We start from the raw sequence: 25513 nt of genomic DNA on the forward strand, positions 1-25513 counted from the left end.
CTAAGTCATCACTAATACCCTACTAGTGGTGATGAATTTATAATTCATCACTAATACCTCTACTAGTAGTGATGAATTTATAATTCGTCACTAATACCCCTACTATTAGTGACGAACTTGAGTTGAGCCGTTATATATTCGTTACTAATACCCCTACTATTAGTGACAAATTTGAGTTGAGCCGTTATATACTATATAGTGACGGTGTTAGGGTTTTAGTGATGGATTAAATCCGTCACTAATACTCCATTATTAGTGACGAAAATTATATTCGTCACTAAAAGTTAGTAGTAATGGTACATATAACAACTATTTGAAAACTGTCACTACTACTCATAAATTTGTCACTAATACTATTAGTGACGATATTATGACTATTAGTGACGGATAAAATCCGTCACTAATACCCTGATTTTTTGTAGTGTGGAAATAAAGGCTCGCTTTCAATTGCAGGTTCTGAAGATTGCATAGTTTTCCTTATTGGCTTAACTAGGCTTTTCAATCCATTTTGGTGATAAAAAAACAAAGGATATTCTAACTTGGAATGGTTGAGTAATGGTGTTTCCGGTTTGAAAAGAAAACAAGGATCATTATGGACCATCAAGCTACATTAATTAACAAGTGATCCAAGAGAAGCTCAAAGCAACATTAGATTGATCAAAGCATGGGAAACTAAAACCAACTCAAGCTAAAGTCCAAGGGATTTCAAAGTAACCATGAAATGGAAGATTTCAAGCTTTGAGTATAAGGTTTTAGGAAGAACAATGTAAGTACTTCAAAGTTAAATATCTATTGAAATATAATTTGACGCTATTTAGGGGAAATATATAGACTTAGAGACCTATTTTAAAACCCCAGAAAATGTTTTATAAAAGAACAAAGAAAAAGAGCAAAACATGTTTTTGAAACTGAAATAAAAAAATAAAAAAAATCAGAAAGTATACTGTTCAGAAGACTGAAATTTCTACTCAGAAGACTGAAGTGTCAACTTCAGAAGACTGAACTTTAAGCTCAGTTGTCTAAAGAATTACTTCAGAAAATCAAAGATTAAGTTCAGTCGTTTGAAGAATTATTGGTGAAACACAGAAACTGGTAGAAGCACATCAGAAGACTGAACTCAGACTTCAGTTGACTGAACTCAAAACTTTAGAAGTCTGAACCCTGAGATCAGACGTCTAACCTTGTGTCCATTTCAATATTTTCAAAGCATAAAAGGGCTTTAGTCGTTTGACCCTGATACTTCAGATGACCGAACACTATTAACGGGCAAATTTTTTAAATGTTTTAAATTTTAAATATCAGTTGCTTGTGCCCCAAAATTTCTAAAAACTTGGGAAATACTCCAAGTAAACTTGGGCAATACGAAACACTTTTGAAAGCCTATAAATACATTGTTTTACAAATCAAAACAGACCAAGAATTGAAAAATATGCTCTAAGCTCTCTTGCATTCAAAGTTTCTACTTGTTCAATTGCTTGCAATCTGAAAGTGCTGACATTCTGAATGTGTTGATCATCAATCCCTGAGTTCTACATATTGATTTCTCATATGGAGAAAAAGGAATATGGTAAAATCTAATCTTGAGCTTTGAATTGTATCTCATCCTTGATATTTAAATTTTGAAGTATATAGATTTGAATTGTACTAATGAGCACTCTTTGTACACATCCACTTGTTATTTCTTTTGTAGTTATTGGATGATTCTAGGCTTGTTGGATCGTTGACCGAACGAGGGTATATCGTTTGGAGAGGCAGGCTCTAGCCTACTTGAAGGAGTAGTTGTAAAAGTGTTGTTCCACTCGGTAAAGGAACTAAGATAGTGGAATCCTTTGGTGGTTTGCCAAAGGCGAGGATGTAGGCTATGTTGAAGTCGAACCTCGTAAAATCTCCGTGTCTCTCTCTCTTCCTTACTCTTTATTTTCTACACAATATATTCTTGTGTATGCTAAGTGCAGGTTGCAGGGCTTAAAATCCATATTTAAAGAAGACTCTTGATTTTTAGAAAGTATGTTTTAATTAACCATTTGCGGAAACCTTGATCAAGAGAAGCGCAATACAAATTTCATTCAAAGCAAGTTTGCAAACAACTACAAAGCAGCTGACAAAAAGCATAAAAAAATCTTGAATGATTGTTTGACTTTCATACTTTGGTGGATTGAATTGTGTGTTTAATTTTTTAGTACCTCGTGGTGTGATTTGGTTGTAATTATAAGTTTATTAAGTTACTTTCTTGTTGTTACATTTAGACAAGCAAAAAGTTAAAAAGAGGATAAATTTTTAAATAATCCAATTCACCCCCCCCCCTCTTGGGAAAGCTATTCTAATTTCAATTGGTATCAGAGCCTAGTTATAGTAAATCTTAACAAGAAGCTATAAAAAGATCTAATGGCACATATAGGAGTAGCTCCCTTCGGAGAGGGTTAATCCTCAACCCGTCCACCAATCTTTTGTGGACATAACTATACCTTTTGGAAAAAAACGTATGCAAATCTATCTTCAACATATGGATTGGTAAGCTTGGGAAGTAGTTATGGATGGAGATCTAATTCCTACTAAGATAGTAGATGGAAAACAAATTCCTAAAGAGAAAAACGATATGACCGATATAGACTATAAAATGCTTCAAATAAATTCAAGTGCTATGAATGCCTTATATTGTGCTTTAAATGCTAATGAATTCAATAGGGTCATGGCCTACAAAACGGCCAAAGAAATTTGGGACAAATTAGAAGTAATGAATGAAAGAACGGTAGATGTTAGGGACAATAAGATAAATATGTTAACAAGTGAGTATGAAGCGTTCAAAATGAATTCAGATGAAACAATCTCTAGTATGTATACTAGATTTACTCACATATTAAATTCTTTAAGTGCCTTAGGAAAGTCCTACACTACCTATGAAATGATTAGGAAAATACTAAGAGGCCATCCCTCCTTATGGGAACCAAAGGCCACTGCAATTACAGAAGGTAGGAATCTTAAGACCACCTCACTAGATGAACTTATAGGTTCACTACTCACCTATGAAATGGCATTAAAAGAGAGAAACCTTGAACCTAAGAATAAGAAGTCCATCACCTTAAAATCATCTAGTAAAAGCTCAAGTGAAGATGAAAGTGAATCAAGTAACCTAGACCAAGAAAAATTAGCATTCATCATTAAAGACTTGGCAAGTTCTATAGGAGAAATAAAAGGTTCCCTAGAAGGTTTATTTAAAAGAAATCTAAAAACTGGGAAACAAGTAAGAAAGAAAACAAAAGTAAAAATGATCCTCCTATATGTTATCATTGCATGAAACCAGGACACATCAAGCCGGACTGCCCTTTACTCAAGAAGGACAAAAAGAAGAAGAAGGAAGCCATGAAAGCTACTTAGGATGATTCAAGATCAATCGAAACGGAGAATGAGTCAAATGGACAAGAGATAGCGAATATGTGCTTCATGGAAAATGATGAAAAGGTAATAGCGAATATGTGCTTCATGGCAAATGATGAAAAGGTAAATTCTTACTACTCCTCAATGGAATCTAGTAATGAGTCTTATGATTAATCTTGCGACAAAATGCCCTCCTATAAAGAACTACAAGCTGAGTTATTTTGTAATGACTCGAAGAATAATGGTATTTAAATAATAAAGAGGGAGGGAAATGGAAACAGACAAAGAAGGAGGCAACAGTATTCGTCGATGACGTTGCATTTTGAATATAATAACCCAAAAATTTTTTACACAGGGCCTCGTCGACGAACACAGGGAGTTCGTCGACAAGTGCATAAGTAGGCCTCGTCAACGAAGCCACACCTCGTCAATGAAGCCACACCTCATCATTGAGAAAATACTGGGAGAGATTTTGGGTCAGTCTAAATTTCATTAACAAAGGAGGAAGTTCGTCGACAAAATTCCTTAAGACTCTTCGACAAGATGGCGTGTTTCGTCGACGAATCCGGGGCTATAAATTGCCAAAACCTGGATTTTTTAGCATAATTTTGGGGCAAAAACTCTTTCTCTCTCTAAACAATGCCTCTCCCTCATTCTCTCTTTGATTTTGGTCCCGTTGCTCGTCGGATTGAAGATCCGAGGCCACCACGGCACACGTGACGAAGTTCTCTGCAAGTTTGCTGGAGCTGATCGTTGGTGGAGTTAGTTTGGAATTCATCCCAAACTCAGGGTAAGGTGTTTTATTCGAAATCTGCTTTCCCTGCAGTTATAGGAAATGTTGTATGTAGGAAAATACTGATGTTTTGTTCTAGGGGATATCATTTTCAGGGTGTTGAGTGGAGAACCCTGTAGGTGTAGGGCCAGAGTTCAGCAGGGGGCTTTCAGAAACTGAGGGAAATATACTATGCTAGGAAATTTGAATATATTAATAGAAATTTTACAAACATGCATGTATACCCGTTATTATGTAATTTTACAGAATATGTATTTTTAAAGTATGTGTGGCTTGAGTACATATTACCAAATATAGAGTTTTATACAATTTTCCAATACATCGAGTTATACAACATATACAAATATAGTCAGATATTATATAGACAGATACATGTATATTCACAGTTTCAGTCAGATGAATACATAGATAAATGTATGTATAACTATATACAGATGGTTACTTAGAATAGTAAGTACAGATTTTATAGAAAGCTATGTTTTCCTAAATGCCATAACACTCAGAGTATATAGACAGAGTATATACACAGATTATGCAGTATAGCATCAAGATGCTATAGTTATTCAGATATTACATTATTTACAGTATAAAGCTATAGTGTTATGGTTATTTTGGAAACATGATGAAAACAACAAATATATATATATATATATATATATGTGTGTGTGTGTGTGTGTGTGTACTTATTTCATATCAGATCCCTGTGGAAATATTACAAAAAGATATAGTTCATTGAGCACGGTACCGTTGCTATACACAGAAAGAGTGCAACCACATATCTCAAATAGTGTGTGGGTACCATCTAACATTGCTCGGAGAGGATGCAGCTCCCCAGAATGCTGGGTTGAGGGGGCCGATTAGACGAGGTAGTGGTCAGTCATGAACTTAGGAGTGGATGCAGTTTGGTCGGGCTGAGGTAGTGTAGAGTATGATGACTTACCTGGAGGACCGACCAGGTTAAGTTCCACCTACAGGCAGCACAATCCTATCATGAGGGGTCATATCATGACATACAAAGTCTCAGGGAAATAGCACAGTTATGTATATGTATAAGTATACAATTTTACAGCTTTTGTCTTATATAGTATGATATAAAGTATGAATGATAGAAAATTCAGATGATACAAATGTTTTAAGCTACTGTTCATGTGTTTTACAGTTTTTCCAGATCATGCAGTTTTAAATACTATTATTATAATTTTACGTCTCGGTCGCCCAGCACTAGTAAAGCAATTTCCACTACTGGAGTATTGTCCACCCCATTACTTACCATTTTTTAGGTTGAACCCGTTAGGTTGAGACAGAGCAGACTCGCAGATAGAGTGACTACTTTGTTGCCCTTTGTTGTAGGGTAAGTTTGCATGAGAGATTGTATTTTTGAGATAGATATATAGGAGGGAAATGGTTTTTGGTTATTAGGGTATGTTAGAAATTTTGGTATTGTATAGATATCTGGTTGGATGGCTGTTACCGCTGCGTAGTATGGTTATATTATTAATATAGCGAGAATTTTGAGGCTGTTACATTTTTGGTATCAGCGCCGAGGTTCAGGTTCGTAGACTTAGCAGTTGGCAATAGAAAACAATATCAGAATCAGGGAAAAAGGATTTGAGGTTTCTTTTTGTGATCTAGATAGATACGGGGTTCGTGGTGGTTCTGTGTGGTTTCTGAAGGTGGACGTGACGATTTCAGGAAAAGCCATGGTATGGTAAACTACTGATGAAGTAGAACGTTTGTGTTTGTGTTGGGTTGCAGGATTGGATTTTTGGGGTTAGGATCAGAAGGGATGGTTAATAGAGAATTTGTAGTTTTAGTTAAATGGAATAAGTTAGGTCTGTATGGGAACTAGGATTCTGAAACGGTGTTCTATATATTTTCAGGATGGATATAGGAGGCAGTAGCACTCGCACTAGTGGGGATGACGGAGCAGGTTCTTCTGGCGCGAGAGGTGGAGATTCAGATGTTGTGCTACGTAGTGTGGCTCAGAAAGTTATGACTGAGATACCGTGGAGCTTTAGAGAGCAGGGAGGTCCATTTCTAGTTTAGGGATGTACCATAGAGAAATTTATGAAGATGAATCAGCCAGCCTTTTCTAGAGCGGCTAACCCTGTAGTTGTTGAGAATTGGGTGCAAGAGGCAGAGAAGATCCTGATAGTACTTCACTGCACCGATGAGCAGAGGGTCTTGTATGCTACATATAGTCTGGAAGGGGAGGTCGAGAGATAGTGGACAGCTACCAGACTATTGGAGGAGTAGAAAGCTATACCAGTGCCGATGACCTGGGCTCAATTCAAGGAAATTTTCTTCGATAGGTACTATCCTGCCTCAGTCAAAGAGGCTTGAGTACAAAAATTTCTGAGTCTATCCTAGGGGTCGATGACAGTCCAGCAGTACGCAGCGAGATTTATCGAACTTTCGCATTTTTGCCCACATATTGTCCCCGATGAAGTGAAGAAGGCTAGAATGTTCGAGAGAAACTTGAGGCGAGATATTTATAGGTAGGTGGCACTGCTGAGGATCCAGGATTTTTTAGAGTTGGTTAACAGGGCTATTATAGCAGAGGAGAGTCTACCAAAGGAGACTGAGACACAGAATTAGAAGAAGAGGACTGCGCCTTTGGAGAGGAGGTAGATATTGTAGAGGTCAGAGACAGATGGTAGAGCACGGGAGATTTCAGAGTGGATAGTTTCTTGCCATATGTCCTAGATGTGGACGGACACACCCTAGTGAGTTCTAGTAGGGGGAGAATTTTTGTTATCGCTGTGGGAGGCTCGATCATATGGCTCGATCCTATTAGAAGCCACAAGATTATGTACCGGCTCTTAAGCCATTTTGGGGAGGATACCAGGCGCCCTGCGGAGGTCAGCAGAAGAAAAACTCCCCCGAACGAGGGGGAACATCAAGTCGGGGGAAGCCGGACGACATGGAGACAATGCAGCTCCTGGTCCACCGCGTACCCTCTCATAACTTTACTAATAAACACATATTATTTTTTGTTTGATAATAGTGCCTTCCTCATTACACTATTTCCCACTCACTATTTTATATTGTGGGATTATGTCAGACAATAAACACGGCGGGAGTTCTAACCAAAACGATTAAATGTTTACGCATTACTACTGTGGGCTAGAATTCGCCAGACCATTTGTGTTCTTCACAGTATGGTAAAAAAAAGCACAACTAACAAGTTGTTTCGAAATTGCTAGTTTAATATCAAATGAAGGAGATGCTGTAACACAATATTGTGGTCTAGATATGCAGGATTTTGACCCTGTTGTATACTGGGCAGGAATGGCTCTAGCGAATTCAGTTACGTCGTAGCCACACGATTGACACCAGAAGAAAAGATAGTAAATGTCTCAGACACCCACCGATCTGAGCAAGGAACATAGGTTCGTTGGGGTTGGGTACGTGTACGTGATCACACAAGCCATAGTTGTTGGCGTTTAGGCTGAATGGAGATTGCTCATTCCAATAGGTGGTGCCAGGGGATGTTGCATTACGAACTAAAAGAATTTTCGAAAACGAAGAATGTGAAACAAGCGCTGAGCGAAGCATACTAGTAGTGAGGGAATTTTTAGATGTCTCTAGAAGTAATTGCCTGGTTTGCCGCTTTTCCTGACCGTGCAAATGAGGTTTAATTATCGATGCATCTTCTGCTTGTCATCTTCCACATAGATCTACACTGTGGCTATCTAAGCCGACCGTACCGTAGGCTCCATTCTTGAGTTGAGGGAGAATGAAAGGAATAGGATTACAAGGAATTGCTGGATACAAGGCTTATCAGGCCCGAGGTATCGCCCTGGGCGGTGGAAGCCAGTTCCTTCCGTGAACAATGAAGGACGAAAGAACCATGACGGGATAGGGTATACCAATTACTTGAGAGCATAACCACTAACATGACAGCGTCAAGATCATAAAGTATCCTTCCCTAGGATTGTTGCGATTTATTCGATCAGCTTCAGGGGGGAACTAAATTACTCTCAAATTGATACTGCGGGTCGGCTTCGCTTACACCACATCAAAGGTGATATATGTCTTTAAGCCAAGTACTCACTCGTTCGAAAGATAACAAGTTCGAGACCCATGACTATATTGGCCCTTACGAGTCTCTCGGTGAATGATGTATGGATGAAATAATGACACCGAACGCAGGAGAATATTCTGATGGCATGATACGTGATAGCGGGGCGTCACAAGATCATTGATTTGTGTAGAATTAGTGTTCGTGGTTGTGTTCATTTGTGTTGATAATAACTAGTCTAGTTCGAGGAGTTTTGAGGGAGCACTGAGCCTATTTGAGCGTGATGTTAAAAATATTGAGAGAAAGGAAATTCATATGCAAAATTCAAGGAATGTGAGTTCTGGTGTTTAAGGCAGGTTACTTTTCTCGGACATGTAATCTAGGGGTGTAGAAGTAGGAGTGCAGGAGATTTGTCAAGTACGTCAGTTGATACTCGATACGTAACAGAAGATGCTGCCTCTGGTGCTGGTGATGGATGGGAAGGGCCCAAGAAGCTTCAAGAAAGCAGGGGTTTTCTTAGGTCTGACGCCACTGACGTACTAGCTATTAGCGTCTCGATTAGATCGGGAGTTCTCCCGTTTCTCAGGTACCCGATTGCCGACGACCTCACGAGGGAAACACAACAAATCGTAAAATTATGAATGGAGGAGACTATGAGCAGAAAGAGTTTTAGGTGCTAACGCCGGCAGGTAGTTTCAGCTCCCGTATTAGCTATTCCGGTAGGATGAATCTTGCGAGGACGGACGGTGGGTTTGTAATATACAAGTAGTGTGATCTATTGAGGGTCTCTTGGATGCGTGTTGATGCAGCAGGCAGAGTTATTGCATATAACCTCTAGTGTGAAGCTTAAAGAATATGAGAAAAGTATCTTGGTTGACCATGAGTTCGAGCTTTTGACTGTGGTTGGCTAGGTAATGCTGTTACGATTCTGCGGGAAGACACTACCTATATGGTAGGGACGCCGTGCGGAGTTTCAGCACGGCACTCACAAAAGAGCCTGAAAACATTTACATATTGTCTTCACCCAAAAGAGCTAAATATGAGACAAAGAAGGTGCCTAGAAACTAATTAAAGATATGACTTGCACGAGAGTTCCCATATCGGGAAGCGCATACTGTGGTGTGTGGCAGAGATGCTTGAGCAGAAGTCTAGTGGGACCACGTTGAGTATTGGCTAAACCATGATGACTAATGCAAGAGCATTCTCATTCATCCTCCAAGGGAGATTTGGGAAAGAGCCTACCACGCATCTACGAACGTTGATTATGCAAGAAAGCCTCCACGTTAGCGTTGTTGCACAGCTAGTGGTCCAACCTACGTTATACGAGAGGAGAAACAGCCAGGGGATGATGCCAGAGGCCGTTGTCTGCAAGTAGGTGATGGATTAGAGTGCTGGGATTGGGTATGGGATGATGGATTAGTTCAACAATATCAAATGACGGGTAGTATGCGATTTTCGTACTAGGCTATGTGTTCCGTGTAGATTACGGGATCTAGGAGTGGAGAAATATTATTGAGGAGGCTTATCGATCCCATACATATGAGTTCATCCTGGAAGTACAAAATGTACAGGGTATCTGTCGAGAGTTGAGAGTATTTCTGTGGAGGGGATATGAAGAGGAGAAGTATGATTAGCCGAGTTTGTTCAGCAATGGGAGTGTAAGCAAGTTAATGTAAAGCTAAACACCTAAGGTGACTAGAGGGCGTTGCAGCCACTGTTTAAACCGGAACGGAAATGGGATCACGTTTCGATGGATTTCGTTATGAGGTTACCACCAATACGTTAGGGGTTGAATGCTATTTGGGTGGTTATTGATCGTCTAATGAAGACCGTTTATTTTATTCCTATTAAAGTCGGTTATTCCATGGACACGTTGGAAAAAATTTATGTTCAGGAGATAGTTCACGTCCATGGTGACCCGGTATCCATAGTTTCAAACCGATTTCCTCAGTTCACTTCACGATTTTGGAAGAGTTTTCAGGAAGCTATGGGTACACAGTTAACATTCAGCACTGCGTTCCATCCCCAGACAGATGGCTAGACTGAGAGGACAATTCAGACATTAGAAGATATGCTCCGTGCGTGCGTGCTAGATTTTGGGGGTAGCTAAATTCAGTTTCTACTGCTAGTTGAATTTTCTTATAATAACAGCTACTAGGCTAGTATCGGCATGGCTCCATACGAGGCATTGTATGGTAGGAGATGTCGTTCTCCCTTCTTCTGGGATGAAGTAGGGAAAAGGCGAGTGTTGGGTCTAGAGATGGTGCAGCAGGCTTGTGACAATGTCTGACTAATTAAAGAAAGAATCAAAACAGCATAGAGTCGGCAGAAAATCTATGCAGACACTCGCCGCCAAGAACTAGAGTTTGATGTAGGAGATAGAGTATTTTTGAAGATAGCTCCTTCGAAAGGAGTTTTAAGGTTTGGAAAGAAGGGCAAGTTGAGCCCTCGGTAAATTGGCCCTTTTGAGATACTAGATAGAACAAGGTCAGTTGCCTATAGGCTAGCTTTGCCGCTAGCTTTGGCTCGAATTCATGACGTGTTTCATGTTGCTATATTAAGGAAATATGTCCCAGACCCGTCCTACATCATTAGCTATGCAAAGATAGAACTCAAGGATTCACTAGCTTATGAAGAAGTACCGATACAAATCCTAGGCAGAAAGACACAAGAACTACGTACTAAAGAAATTTGGCTAGTGAAGATTTTTTGGAGGAACCATGCTATGGAAGAAGCCTCATGGGAACTAAGTCCCACCTACGGGCTGCATAACCCTGTCATGAGGGGTTAAATCATGACATACAAAGTCCCAGGGAAAAAGCACAGTTATGTATATGTATATGTATATAGTTTTACAGCTTTTGTCGTATATAGTATGATATAAAGTATGAATGATAGAAAATTCATATGATAAAAATGTTTTAAGCTACTATTCATGTGTTTTACAGTTTTTCCAGATCATGCAGTTTTAAATACTATTATTATAATTTTACGTCTCGGTCGCCACACACTAGTAATAGCATATTTTCACTTACTGAGCGTTGTCTCACTCTTTTACTTTGCCATTTTTCAGGTGAGCTGCTAGGCAAGAAGAGCAGGCTCGCAGAAAAAGTGACTACTTTGTTGCCCTAGTTGTAAGGTAAGTTTTGCACAGAGATGTATTTTTGAAATAGATGATATTGGAGGGAAATGTTTTCTAGTTATAGTTTGTATGTACAGAATTTTGGTATTGTATAGTATATATGGTTGTATGGCTTGTATACCTGCTGCGTAGGTATGGTTTTATATATATATATATATATATATATAGTGAGAATTTTGAGCATGTTACATATTTGCTTTGCATAAAAGATTTATCAAAGTCTCTAAAAGAAACATAACTTTGAAAGAGCAAAATGAAAAACTAGTAAAACAACTTGAAACTTCTAAATCCATTGAAAAGGAGAAAGAATCTTGTATTGAAAAGTTAGAAGAGGAAATAAAAGATACAACTCTTAGATAGGCAAAATACAAGTAGATGGTCTCAATAAGAAGGATTTAAAATAATTGAACTTAAGAAATCAATAGAGGATAAAGAGAAAATAATTTATAACTTTACCAAAGGAAAAGAAAATTTTGAAAAAAATGATTGGACAACAAAGATTACATGGAAATAGAGAAGGAATAGGATATAATGGAAAAAAAAAAAAATAAAAGAAGTAAGAAGTTATTTATGGGATATTTTGTTAAAGAAGCAAAGCACTATGCTAGTACTTCTTCAAACAATATATGTGAACACACTACTTGCTACATGTGCAAGAATAAAGGACATGAGATGTTTAATTGCCCACTCAAAAGAAAATATGTTAAAATTCAAGGTGAATGGAAAGTAAATAATGGAACTAAAAATAATTCAAATAAAGTTAAGAAAATTTGGGTTCCAAAAACTAACACTATGAATCATTCATTGTAGGTGTGCTTTAGGATAACACCATCAAGGGAAAAGTGGTACTTGGACAGCGGGTATTCAAGACACATGACCAGTGATAGGACCAAGTTCACCACACTAAAACAAAACGATGAGGGATACGTGACCTTCAGTGACAATGCCAAAGGTAAAATTGTTGGCATTGGTAAAGTAGGTAAAGAACTCTCTCTTACAATTGATGATGTGTTGTTGGTAGAAAGATTAAAACATAATCTTTTGAGCATTAGTCAATTAAGTGACAAAGGTTTTGAAATAATTTTAAAGGTTTTGAAATAATTTTTAAGAAAGACAAATGTGTTATTCAAAACCCTGAGAATAATGAAACCTTATTCACAGCTTATAGGGTAAATAATGTATATTGTATAAACTTTGAGAACTTAGTAAATCAAAATGTGACTTGTTTGACTGCCATGAATGAAACAAGTTGGCTTTGGCATAGGAAACCAGGACATGCAAGCATGGTCCTATTATCTAAACTATCCAAGAAAAATTTAGTAAAAGGATTACCAAATACAAAATTTATAAAAACAAGATTTGTGATGCATCTCAAAAAGAAAAGCAAGTCAAAACAAGTTTCAAAAAGAAAAAGTACATATCAACTAGTAGACCCTTAGAACTTGTGCACTTAGACTTATTTGGTCCTACTAGAACCCAAAGCCTAGGAGGCAAACAATATGTCTTTGTGATTGTAGATGATTATTCAAGATTCACTTGGGTATTATTCTTAGCAAATAAAGATGAAACTTGTAACATGCTAATCACTCTATGCAAGAAACTACAAAATGAAAAAAGCTATAATGTAACTAACTTTAGGAGTGATCAAGGTAGAGAGTTCAAAAACAAAGTTGCTGATAAATTTTATGATGACCATGGAATAAACCATAACTTTTCATCACCTAGGACTCCACAACAAAATGGAGTTGTTGAAAGAAAAAATAGAACCCTCCAAGAAATGGCAAGAACCATGATAAATGAAAATAATTTACCTAAATACTTTTGGGCAGAAGCTGTAAATACAACTTGTTATATTATAAATAGAGTATCTATTAGATCAAGTCTAGATAAGACACCTTATGAACTATGGAAAGATAGAAGAGCCAACATATCCTACTTCCATGTATTTGGGTGCAAATGCTTTATTCTCAATACTAAAGATGATTTAGGTAAATCTGATGCAAAATCTGATGAAGGTATCGTCTCAGGATATTCCACAAATAGTCTATAGGGTTTATAATAAAAGAACTCTTACTATTGTTGAATGCATACATAAAACTTTTGATGAATCAAATCACTATGTCAAAGAAATAAAGAATGATGAAAAAGAAAATATCTCATAAAAAGAAGATAATCTTGAAATAAAAGAATAAAAAAATGATAAAACCTCAAATGAAAACTCCATAGAAAACCAAAAACAAGTTAGCAACCTCAGTGTTGTTAGAGTCCATGTCTGAATCACTGCTATTATGTTTGTCCCACGATGTGCCGGCTGTCATTGCTTTCTTTTTTTTCTTTAATTCCTTTTTCAATAATGGGTAGTCTGGTTTGATATGCCCAACTTTGTTAAAGTTCTAGCATGTGGGAGAATTTGATTCTTCTTTTATTTTTCTTGACTCTCCCTTTTCAGATGCTAAACCCTGGAACCTTCTATATGGTCTACTATTCTTTCTAAAGAACTTACTAAATTTCTGGGTAAGCATAGCCATATCTTCTCCTGATTCTAGTTCACAACATTCACTAGAGGTGTAAGCAGATGTTTTTAGGGTAGTTACCTTCTTTACTCTATTTTTCTTATTCAATCTCTCATTAATAGTCATCTCGTATGTGATGAGTAACCCTATCAGTTCATCTAGAGTTAATGCCTTTAAGTCTCTACCCTCGACTATAGCAGTTGCCTTTGCTTCCCAAATTGGTGGCAATACCCTAAGAATTTTCCCAAATTGCTTAGTGCATGTAATGAGTTAGTGGTGTGAGACGAGTGTACATGCTCTGTATGGATTCACTAGTGTTCATCCTGAATGCCTCGTACTCACTAGTCAACATGTCAATTCTTCTATCCTTAACATCTCTAGTTCTCTCATAAGTAACCTGTAATTTATCCAATATTTCCTTTGCAGTTGTGCAGGCCATAACCCTATTGAATTCATTTGTATCAAGTGGACAATATTAATTATTCATAGCAGTTGCATTTACATTTACTACTTTTATGTCATCATCAGTGTATTCTTCCTCAGTCTTAGGTACTCTAGCCTCTTCTACAGTTTTCATGGGAATATAATTTTCTCTGGAGACCACTCTCCACACCTTCCAATCAATGTTTTGAAGCTAAATATGCATCCTTTGTTTCTAGAAAGTGTATTTCACACCATTGAAAACAAGAGGATGTGTGGACGAGTGTCCCTCAGCAAAAGGGGTTGCACTAACATGAGTCATTATGATCTTTTTGTAGAAAAATGATTAAGTCTAAGCAACTAGGCTCTAATACCAATTGTTGACTTTAGTGTAATCCCAAGAGGGGGGTGAATTGGATATTTAAAAATTTCTTCCTAGGTCAACTAACCAGTAGCAATATTTCACAAACTTAGAGTCAATCTGGAGCATGTATGAAATAAACAAATAGATGCAACTACAATTAATTTGCTCTAGATAAATTTAAACAAGCAAGCACAATATAGTAGAGCATATAAAATAAAGATGACACTAGATTTGTTATCGAGGTTCGGCAAATGTGCCTACGTCCTCGCCTCTAGCTCGCAAGCCCAAAAATTCCACTAAAACTCACTTGCAGGTGGAGCGACACCGAATTCAACACCCTTTCCTTACTGGGTAAGGAAAATCCCAGGTTAGATTAACAAGGCTGACCCCAACCTTTACAAAAAATCCTTACGGGCTAGATCAACACCCCCTCAGGCCACGCCTGGAATATAACAAATAAATAATATAAATTTCCGTGTACAATATCAATGCTTCTCCAATAAGAAATTTGTATCAATATAATCAATGCACTTCAATATTATAGGAATTATGAGCTCAATGAAATATAATATAACAACTCTCAAGATAATGTCAATATAGCAAGTAATATGTGAGAGTGCGTAATGAGAGATTCCTTGAAACAATATATATATATATATATATATATATATATATATATATTAATCACAAATATGGTTTCAAAACACAATCAAATATCTCAAAAATAATTTTTCAAGTATTAAATATAAGAGATATTTGAGTCTCTAGCTTGTATAAAAATTATTTTTCAATTCACAATACAAGCTCTTGAATCTTGGCAATTATAATGCAAAGATGCACAAGCCCTAGAGAGTTTTCCAAAAAAAAACTTATGAATAAAATCACAAGGGAAAACTCAAGCTTACTCTCAATGAAAATCAATATCAATCAAGGAATATGAAATGAGAGTGTAAGCTTATGCCAATAGTATGGATGATCTTAAGATACTCTTACCAAAGTAATTTTTGCAAGAGGAATGTGTAAGAGTGGGAATTTGTAAGCTTGAATGGAAGAGAGAATAAAATTAGCTTAAGAAATTTCAGAGGTTTTTTTTTTTTTCTAATCAAAGTGTTAATTTCTTGCTAATTTCTCCAAATGAAAGGGTATATATAGCCTTCTATAAAAATAAAACCGTTGGGGACATAGAAGGCATTTTGTGAATTGTTTAATTATGTTTAATAAAAACTAACCTTGTTTAACTGCGGTAAAAATTTGGCCATCTCGAGAGGATCGGTCGCCCAACATTTATGTTCAGTTGCTCGAACACTCACAACAATTCTCAGCTGATTTCCCAATTCGGCCGACTGTGGCCAATAGCCGGTTGGCTAAGCTAAGGCAATTTTCAAACGTTCGTGCTTTTGGTCGCTTTGTGAGTGGTTCGATTTGCCGAACCTTGAAGTTCATTCAGCTGTGTAATGACCTACTTATCTAATCATATAGTGAAATATATTTATTAATATAGTCAACCTGATCCCGTGGGTAATGGGGATACATCTGACATTAAGAGCGAAAACCTAAGCAGCAGTAAATGTAAATCGCATTCTCATAACCATAAAATACATAATACCAAAGAAACTAAATTCCAAAATACTGTGTTTATATACAAATCTTCAAAAATACAAGAATATATACATATCTAGGAACCCACAACACAATTCTCCTGTTCCTAGACCAAAACTTACCCTCCTAGCGGGCTAGTATCACACTATCTCAATGGCGGCCTCGATCTGCCAGTCTTTTTGGGTTTCCTGAAAATGATTTAATGTTGGGGGGTGAGACACTTTTTAGTAAGGGAAAATAAACTAAATACAGTTGTGTGGCAACATGAATATTTGATGCTATAATACATATATAGTATATTTCATATACCAGTAAACATTCACCATAACATAACTGAATAAGCATATACTTTCTTAATTTCTAATAAATCATATTGTACATAAAATGTCTGACATAACTAGTAATACTGTAATTTACTCAGGATGTATGGCTAGTTGATGTCATGTATTACCCTCCATGACAGGCTGTGCATCCCGAAGGCGGGACCCGACAATGGCTGGCTAACCACTACCGAGTCAAAAATGTCTGTAAGTACGATGGTGTCGCCCCACCCTGGTTCAGACTGCCAGGTGGACGTCTACAACTCTACACTGAAAGCCGTATCAACTATCCATCTCCCACCCCCTCTACTTGCAAGGGCGGTTAGCACAAGTCTGAACATAATAATCTGATATATATAGCAATGGTACTGTGCTCATGAAATTGAATTGAACTATCATCCAGGTTCCAATAACATATAATACTTGATAACATACTGTTTAATGTAAATAGATTGATAGCATTTTTTGTAATAACATACATACATACGGCCTTGTGCCAAAGTCTTTCATATATGCGGCCTTGCACCGAACATTCATAAATACGACCTTGCGCCGGCTATCAATCACGGTCTTGCACCAAACTTTTCATACATATTATATTGAATAAATAATCTGTTTATCATGTATTTTGAAACCATAATGTACTGCAATATTCCATCATTTCGGAAAACATACTTTATTCATAAAATTTTCATAACATAATACACTTCATGTAAAATAATATTCATATCACACAATGCTGAATAAAACCATACATTCTATTCTAAAATCATATTTTTCGGCATTTCTTACTATTACATACATTTCAGTATCATAGCAGTATTTTCTCAAATATGCATTTTCTCAATAATATACAAATATAATACATGCTTTACGGAACATAATTCTTCTAATAATTTAATAATAATTTTCATGGAAAAATAACTGTTTTAGTTAATTCCTTTACCCAATTTCTAAAAAGTCTCCTAAAATACACTGGTCCTGCACTAGCAGGGTTCCTCGTTTAACTCCCTGAAAACAATATCTCTCATAACATAAATTCAGTATTTCTATGTACACTACGTTTTCTACAACTGTAGGGAAAGTCAAATACTGAATAAAAATATTACCCTGAATTTGGGATGGATTCCAACTTAACCCCACCAACTATCCACTCCAGCATAGTTGAAGAGAACTTTCCCAAGAGTGTCATGGTGGTCTCGAATCGTCGAACTGTTAAAACATCAGCACGAAATCCTAGAGAGAAGGAGGGAGGGACAAAAACCTAGAGAGAGAAGGAGTTTCTCGCATAATTTCTGTTGAAAAATCTGATTTTAGCATACTTATACACTGGCATTCGTCGACGAGGACAAGAAGGAAATTCGTCGACGAATACTATTCCTCATCGATGAAATCCAGAGCTGAAAAAATAGCCTCTCAGTATCTTCTTATCAACAAAGCACACTTTCGTTGACGAGCCCAAAATGCCACGTCGTCGACAAAGTTTGCTGCCGCCCTCTTTTACTATTTCCATTTTCCTCTCTCTTTATTATTTAAATACCATTATTCTTCGGGTCATTACAAGCTATGTTGTTCTTGAACTAAGAGTTCGGTTGGCTGAGGCATGTGTGCAAGCATGGGTTTTATGGTTCAGACGTCTAACGACAGTGTGCATTAAATGGGATGGTCGCCCGAGACATAGTCAACCTTTGACTACGTATGTGCTGGTTCGGTCAACCTAGACATTTATAACATCTGGTGCTCAGTCAAGAGGCACTTAAGAATGTGAAGTTCACGTCTTGTTTGGCCTCATAAGTATTGTCTCTATAATTTTAAGTGTGATATTTTACCTTTTAGGAATTTTTCATTATGCGCATGAGGTCCTAAAGTCAAGCTATGGTCATTGAGCTTATTAAACCTATCATGCATGCGATGCATTAATTATTACAGACCTTAACTATTATCGACCCAAATGAATTAAACGGCAAACAAAATTGAAAATATTTGGACTTCATTTCCTTTGCTTCTCCAAACGCCATCATATGATGTGAGCATTGAGTTTTTTATGGCCTTGTCTGAATCTTTGCCATTTAGTGCTAAGAATGGTCTTGTACACAAACTAAAGATACTGGTAAGATACAAAGTGGTTTGTCATTGTCAAAATGAAATATGACCAATAAGGTCAACAGACAATAAACAAACCTTAATAATGATACAATAATGAATACCTTAACAATAATATGCAACAACCGTAACAATATTATACAAATAATCAAAACCTTAACATCACATAACCATAAAAAACCCTAGTCTTAACAATAGAGGAAAATTTAAATATTCAATAATAACATGGAAACAACAATAAAATTATGGAAATAAATCAAACCCTAAAATTAATATGCAATATAAATAATAATGATAACATGAAAATAATTAAAACATAAAATTATGGAAACAAATCAAACCCTAAAATTTAATTGCAATATAATAAATAATGATAACATAGAAACAATTAATAAAATTAAGGAAACAAATCAAACCCTAAAATTAATATGCAATATAATAATGATAGCATGAAAACAATTACTAAAATTATGGAAACAAATCATACCCTAAAATTAATATTCAATATAATAATGATAATGTGGAAACAATCAATAAAATTATTGAAACAAATCAAACCCTAAAATTTAAATGCAATATAAACCATAATGATAACATGGAAACAATTAATAAAATTATAAAACAAATCAAACCCTAAAATTAATATGCAATACAATACAATAATAACAAAACCCTAATATACAATACAATAATAATATTCAATACAATACACCATACGATAACAATGAACACAATAAAAAAAAAAAAAACCCCCTACATAATATTATGATATAAACATGATAAAAACCCTAAAAATCAAAAAACCTAAATAATATATAAACAATAAACGTGATAATATGACACCCTAAATAATATTGTTGACCTTATGGGTCACGCTCGGTTTTGATTATAATAAATACTCATTATATCTAACGAGTGTTTGAGGTTTTGTGCAGGAACTAAGGGTGATAAGATCAAGATGTGCACAAAGCAAGAAAAGCTTGAAGACCAATTTATAATTCAGCATTGTAATATATATTTGTATTGGTCTATAATAGTAAGTAGGTATTTGGTTTGTAATAAGCTCACACATATCACATGTATGATTTATTACGTAAGCTCAAACAAACCGTAAATGAGAAGGGACCTTAGAAAGACCCCAAGTGCCCCTAGGACACTTACACTTTCACGTATATTTGTTAGGCACTTGAATAGGGCTTGTTTGCTTCAATACGGGACCGAAATGCACACACGATGCACTTTCGGTCGACTAGCCAAACCAGTTTATTTTGGCCTGATCGACCGAGACACCCTGGGTCAAAGTTTGACCACCCGGTCGACCAAAACTCCCTTGGGTCAAAGTTTGACCACTTGGTCGACTAGCAAAGGTAGTTCAAAAGGCCCTGGTCGACCGAAACTCTCTGGGGTCAAAAGTTTGACCAACTGGTCAACCGAAACTGGTAGTTCAAAAGGCCCTGGTAGATCGAAACCCTCCTGGGTCAATAGTTGACCATCTGGTCGACCGAGAACATTTGTTCTCTAACTACTTGGTCGACCGGAGGGTTCTTGGAAGAATTCCCAGCGGTCTGGTCGATCGAACCAGGCAGTTCAAAATGCCTTGGTCGATCGAAACTCGAAAAATTAGGAAATCGCCCTCTCCTGGTTGACCAAGACCTCAGTTCAAAATTCTCCTGGTCGACCGGACCATTTGAAACTTGGTCGACCGAAACACTTCTAGTCGATCGGACCTCTCAGTTTGCCCTGATTTTTTACCGCAATTAACATTTTTTAAACAGGGTTAAAATGCTTTAAACATCATTAAACTTTTCTAATAATACCCAATAGGTCCCCAACAGTCATATTTTCTCCCATGCCTATATATATAAGTTCATTTGAGAAAATTAGGGGTGATTAGCCACTTTGATTAGGAAAGAAGTCTCTAAAAAATAAAAACCCTATACTACTCATTTCTTACTCAAATTACTCATACTTGCCTTCTATCATTGCCTACATCATTTGTAAGTGGATTGAGTGTGTTTGAATAGGTTTGCTCTCCTTGTTCTTTTTGCTTGGCACGATTTTATTAGAAAGCAAGACTTAAGGATTCTTAGGGGACTTTGTTGATAAGTCTATCCTAAGAAGACTTTGTTAGATCTTCTAAGGTTGCACTTTCATTGCAATATCCTGAGAAGATCATATAGTATTTTGTTTGCAAAAGCTTTTCAAAATCATCTTCAAATATCTAGCATGCTTTATATTGATAAATACATTTGAAGAGATATTTATTTATGAGATAGTGGTCTTTGTTGCAATATTCTTTCACTCATGTATCATTTTCTAAATACAAAGATTACGCATCTTTTGCAAACCGAGCTTATACTTCATTCAAAACTCACATGCTTGAGATATCTTGCTGATTGAAATACTGGAGACATGACATCTTTTTGTGAACTTATTTTTTGAATAGCTTGTGATACAAAGATTGTTTGTTTGACACTCTCACGTACGCATTACACTGATAGAAAATACTTTGAGAGTTGAACCATCTAGACCACATTGAGCTTACATATTATTTCATATTGTGGTGTATGTTATTGCACGCATTTGGGTACATATATACTTTACACAAAAGCGTATTCATTGTACCATTTGATTGTATTTCAAATACTGTTGTATTTCCAAGCACAGGCCTGAAGAGGGAGACTAGCCCTAGAATAGTCCCGGATTGGCTTAGACCCGGTTAGGAAAGTTAGGTGCGTCGTCCTGTTAAGGCGTGTAGGTTGAGGTTAGCCCCGCTAATTGACCTAGTTAAGATTGAGGTCAGCCCTATGTTAATTTGATCTAGTTGTAAACGGTGACACTCTACCCTTAGGTGAGCCTCTAGTGGAATCCTCGAGCTTGCGAGTTTTAGGCGAGGACGTAGGCACAATTGGCCGAACCCCGATAACATATCGTGTGTCTGTTTATATTCATGCAGTTTACCGCACATGTATGTTATGGGTGAATGATGTGTATGACTTAATTTCCACGTTATACTTATCTACGCATTTGGAAATTGTATAGACTGACCCTAGGTTGTGTATTTACCGTTGTTGGATAAATTAACCTAGGTGAAAAAGCTTTATATTCCAATTTACCCCTCTCGGGAATACACCAATTCTAACAAATACAATAACAATAATAAAAAACTCTAAAATAGTATATAAACAATAAACATGATAAAAATAAAAATAAAAACCTAAATAATATATATAAACAATAAACATGATAATATGAAAACCCTGAATAATACAATAACAATAATCAAAAACTCTAAATAACATATGAACAATAAACACGATAATATGACAATGCTAAATAATACAATAACAATAATCAAAAACTCTAACTAATATATGAACAATAAACATGATAATATGAAAATGATTAAAACTTAAAAATAATACAACATCAATACAACCATATTTAAAACCTTAAAAATAAGAACATAAAACTTAACAAAAACATACAAGTAATACACCACAATAATACAAACTCAAATGATAATATACAAATACAAACAAGCATAATAAACCATATACAGTATTAATAACAACATCAAAATTCTAAATATATAAACATAATAACATGTCATGATAATAAATCATTAAGTATCAAGCCAAAAAATATAGGTAATAGAGGAAAAGGCATACCTTTGGAGAAGAGGAGGGACAGCCGTGGGGAGAACCTGCAGGAGGGCCGTGAGGTGGTGGCTGGAGTTGGGCACAGCAGCTACAGAAGGATAGTTGCTGCAGGGGCAAGAGGTCGCGGCTGCTGCATGGGGCAGAGGCTGCGGCTACTGCAGGATGGCCGTGAGGTGGTGGCTAGTTGGGCACCGCTACTTCAGGAGGGAGAGAGCTGCTGTTCGAGGTTGAGGCTATGCAGAGAGAGTATGCCGAGAGAGAGAGAGGATTTTGTGGCTGTCTCTTTTTTTTCTCCCAACCGTGTGGTTGTGCCCCTCCCCCCTTTCACTGCTGCGGTCCATGCCTTTTTATGGCTCCAAATTAAATTAATTCCCTAATCTTCTAATTAATGCATATTCCTTTTTCTATTTTATTCCCCTATATCTGTATTCCGTATAAAATATGAGGAATTTATTGCTTTGTGGGCCTTGGTCACAAAAATGGGTGAACTTTAATTTTCGAAAACAAAAGGACTCAATCTTAACATAAAAGGAACTCGATTTTAAAATATCACAAACTCAATTTTAAAATAAAAGAAACTTAATTTTAAAATATCAGAGACTTAATTTTAAAAGAAAAGGGACTCAATTTTAAAATTTTAAAATAATCGGAACACAATCACAAAGACTCAAGGCACAATAAAGAGGCTTTTAACTTAATAACAAAAGCAGCTTCTCATGATCCAAAGGGTGGATCCTAATATGGAGTATACACCCACAAATTTTGGGAGCTTATGCCTAAAAGTTTTCATAGGCTAGCCAGTCAATTCTTGCCAAAGGAAAATTGTCCTCTGGGAAAGCCAGTTTAGATCAGTAAAGTGGATGCACATTTTCCACTTCCTATTTTCCTTCTTCACCGTCACTCCATTGGCCTACCACTTGGGATAATTTATTTTCCTTATGAATCCTTACTGTTGTAGCTTGTCCACTTCTCTGTTAATATCTTGAATCCTAACACAATTGTGCTTCCAATTGTTTTATTTGATAGGTCAAAATTTTGAGGTTGGACATAATTTTACATACTCTATAACCTTTAAGTTCATGCATTGCGTGGCAGATGCTAATCATGCAAGCATGTTGATGGATGGGATGATGGATCGCCACATAATGACCAAAGCATCATTATGAGGATGGGATACATTCCTTGGTCCGCTACTTGGGAAGGAGATCTCCAAATATTTCTCAAACGTCCTCAATCAGTAATGTTCTCCTTTGCGGCGGGACAACCAAAAATGGCATGTATTGTCGCTTTACTAGGTTGGTGTTTCTCCATCTTTCCCTTATTCTAAGACAACACATAGCTCTTTCCACTAACCTCCTAAAATATCCTCTATGAATGGGTGGTTTATATCATTCTTAAGGAATCAAAATTTTTCAGTGCTATGTTTGTAGTCCCTATGGAAATGAAATATTGGTCTATGCCTTGCTAGTTAGATACAACTTTTATCTTCATCTACCACCTCACTTAGGCATTATCTATGTAACGCCCCAAAAATTCTGGCTATATGATTTATTTATTATTTTATTTTATTTTTCATTTTACTTAATAAGCTTTGATATCACAAACTGTAAACAAAAGTCAACCCGGACCCAAAGTGGGGGTACCGGGGATATACATGTTCCTTATACACAATACCAGAATCCTACTAACTTTATAATTATACATATATATATATATATATATATATATATATATATGCATCCCCAAAAATTCATAGAAATATTCGAGAGGCTCACAAAAAATCCCTCTTCCAACTCAAACACTTACCCTACAGTTAGGGCAGTACTGAAATCTCCTTTATCTCAGAGCTCGCTCCGCTCGTCTATCTGGGTTTCCTAAAGTGTTTGAATTCTGGGGTGAGACACCTCTCAGTAAGTGAGATAGATTAGCATCAGTGTGTGACATATGAGTTCGATTATGTTATAAACATACACTGTACATAATTAACTGTAACATAATTTACTGTACTGATAAGTCAGGGAAAAATTTGTTCTGTGTAAGTCTAAAGAAATTGTATTTCTACATAAACATACTGTGTCATAATAAATTTATGTATGCATATAAATCGTCTGCTATATCTATATACTACTGAAATTCTGTATGCATATAAATCGTATGCTATATCTGTATAATACTGAAATTTCTATATGCATATAAATCATCTGTTATATTTGTATAATACTGAAATTTTGTATGCATATAAATTGTCTGCTATATCTGTATAATATTAAAATTTTGTATGCATATAAATCGTCTGCTATATGTGTCTAATACTGAAAGTCTCTCCTAGATGGATAGCTAGCTGATATCATGTATTACCCCCACATGATTGGGTTGTGCAGCCCATAGGTGGGACCTAACAATGGTTGCCCTACCACGCTAAGCCAAAACTGACTCGTCTGTAAGTACAATTGGCCTACCCAGTCTAGTCCGGACTACCAGGGTGCACACTACTACACTAGGCTCAATCAAATATCCATACACCGACACTCTATCTGAGACGTGTGGTGGCACTAATCTGAAATGATAACTATGGTATCGTGCTCTAAAACTAAACTAAATCATTCGGGTTTCGCTAACATATAGTACATTTCGTAAATAACTATAATATAACTATTTCATGGTTCTGCGTAAAATATGTCATAACAGTGTTTTTGAATAAACTGTTATAAATATATATAATCACGACATCTAGGCTGCTGAAATATCATGGCATCTGGGCCGGTTGAAATATCACGGCATCTGGGCCGATTGAATTATCATGGTATCTGGGCCGGCTGAATTATCACGACATCTGGACTTGCTAAATTATCACGATATCTGGGCCAGCTAAATTATAACGGCATCTGAGCCAGCTGAATTATCACAATATACTAAAAATATCATAACTTCTATACTGTTTATAGATTTTCTAAAAATTTCTTATAAAAATATGCTTGTTCTATGTAACCATAAAATAATCTGACATGTTATTATCTGCAATAAAGTATTTATACTCATGCCACACAAGTGAGTGCTATTCTATAATATACTGATTGTCTGGGAAGATTATATTTTTTTGAAAAATAACAATAAATCTGTTTCCAGGGTTTTCTCAATTCAAACATCAAATTTCTCAAAACCTTACATTAATTCATAAACATGGTTCCCATAAACTTG

General features: G+C 36.3%; 1 long non-coding RNA gene across 1 annotated transcript; it reads right to left on the reverse strand.

The window, feature by feature from the left end:
• Positions 1-16246: 16246 nt before the first annotated feature.
• Positions 16247-22636, reverse strand: LOC131164358 (uncharacterized). The gene is made up of 2 exons (XR_009139253.1): positions 22325-22636; positions 16247-16418 (listed from the first exon to the last, which is right to left on the reverse strand). It is a non-coding gene; the product is annotated as an uncharacterized LOC131164358 (long non-coding RNA).
• Between the last annotated feature and the right edge of the window lie 2877 nt (positions 22637-25513).

Source organism: Malania oleifera, chromosome 9 (genome assembly GCF_029873635.1).
Source record: "Malania oleifera isolate guangnan ecotype guangnan chromosome 9, ASM2987363v1, whole genome shotgun sequence".
Lineage (NCBI taxonomy): Eukaryota > Viridiplantae > Streptophyta > Magnoliopsida > Santalales > Ximeniaceae > Malania > Malania oleifera.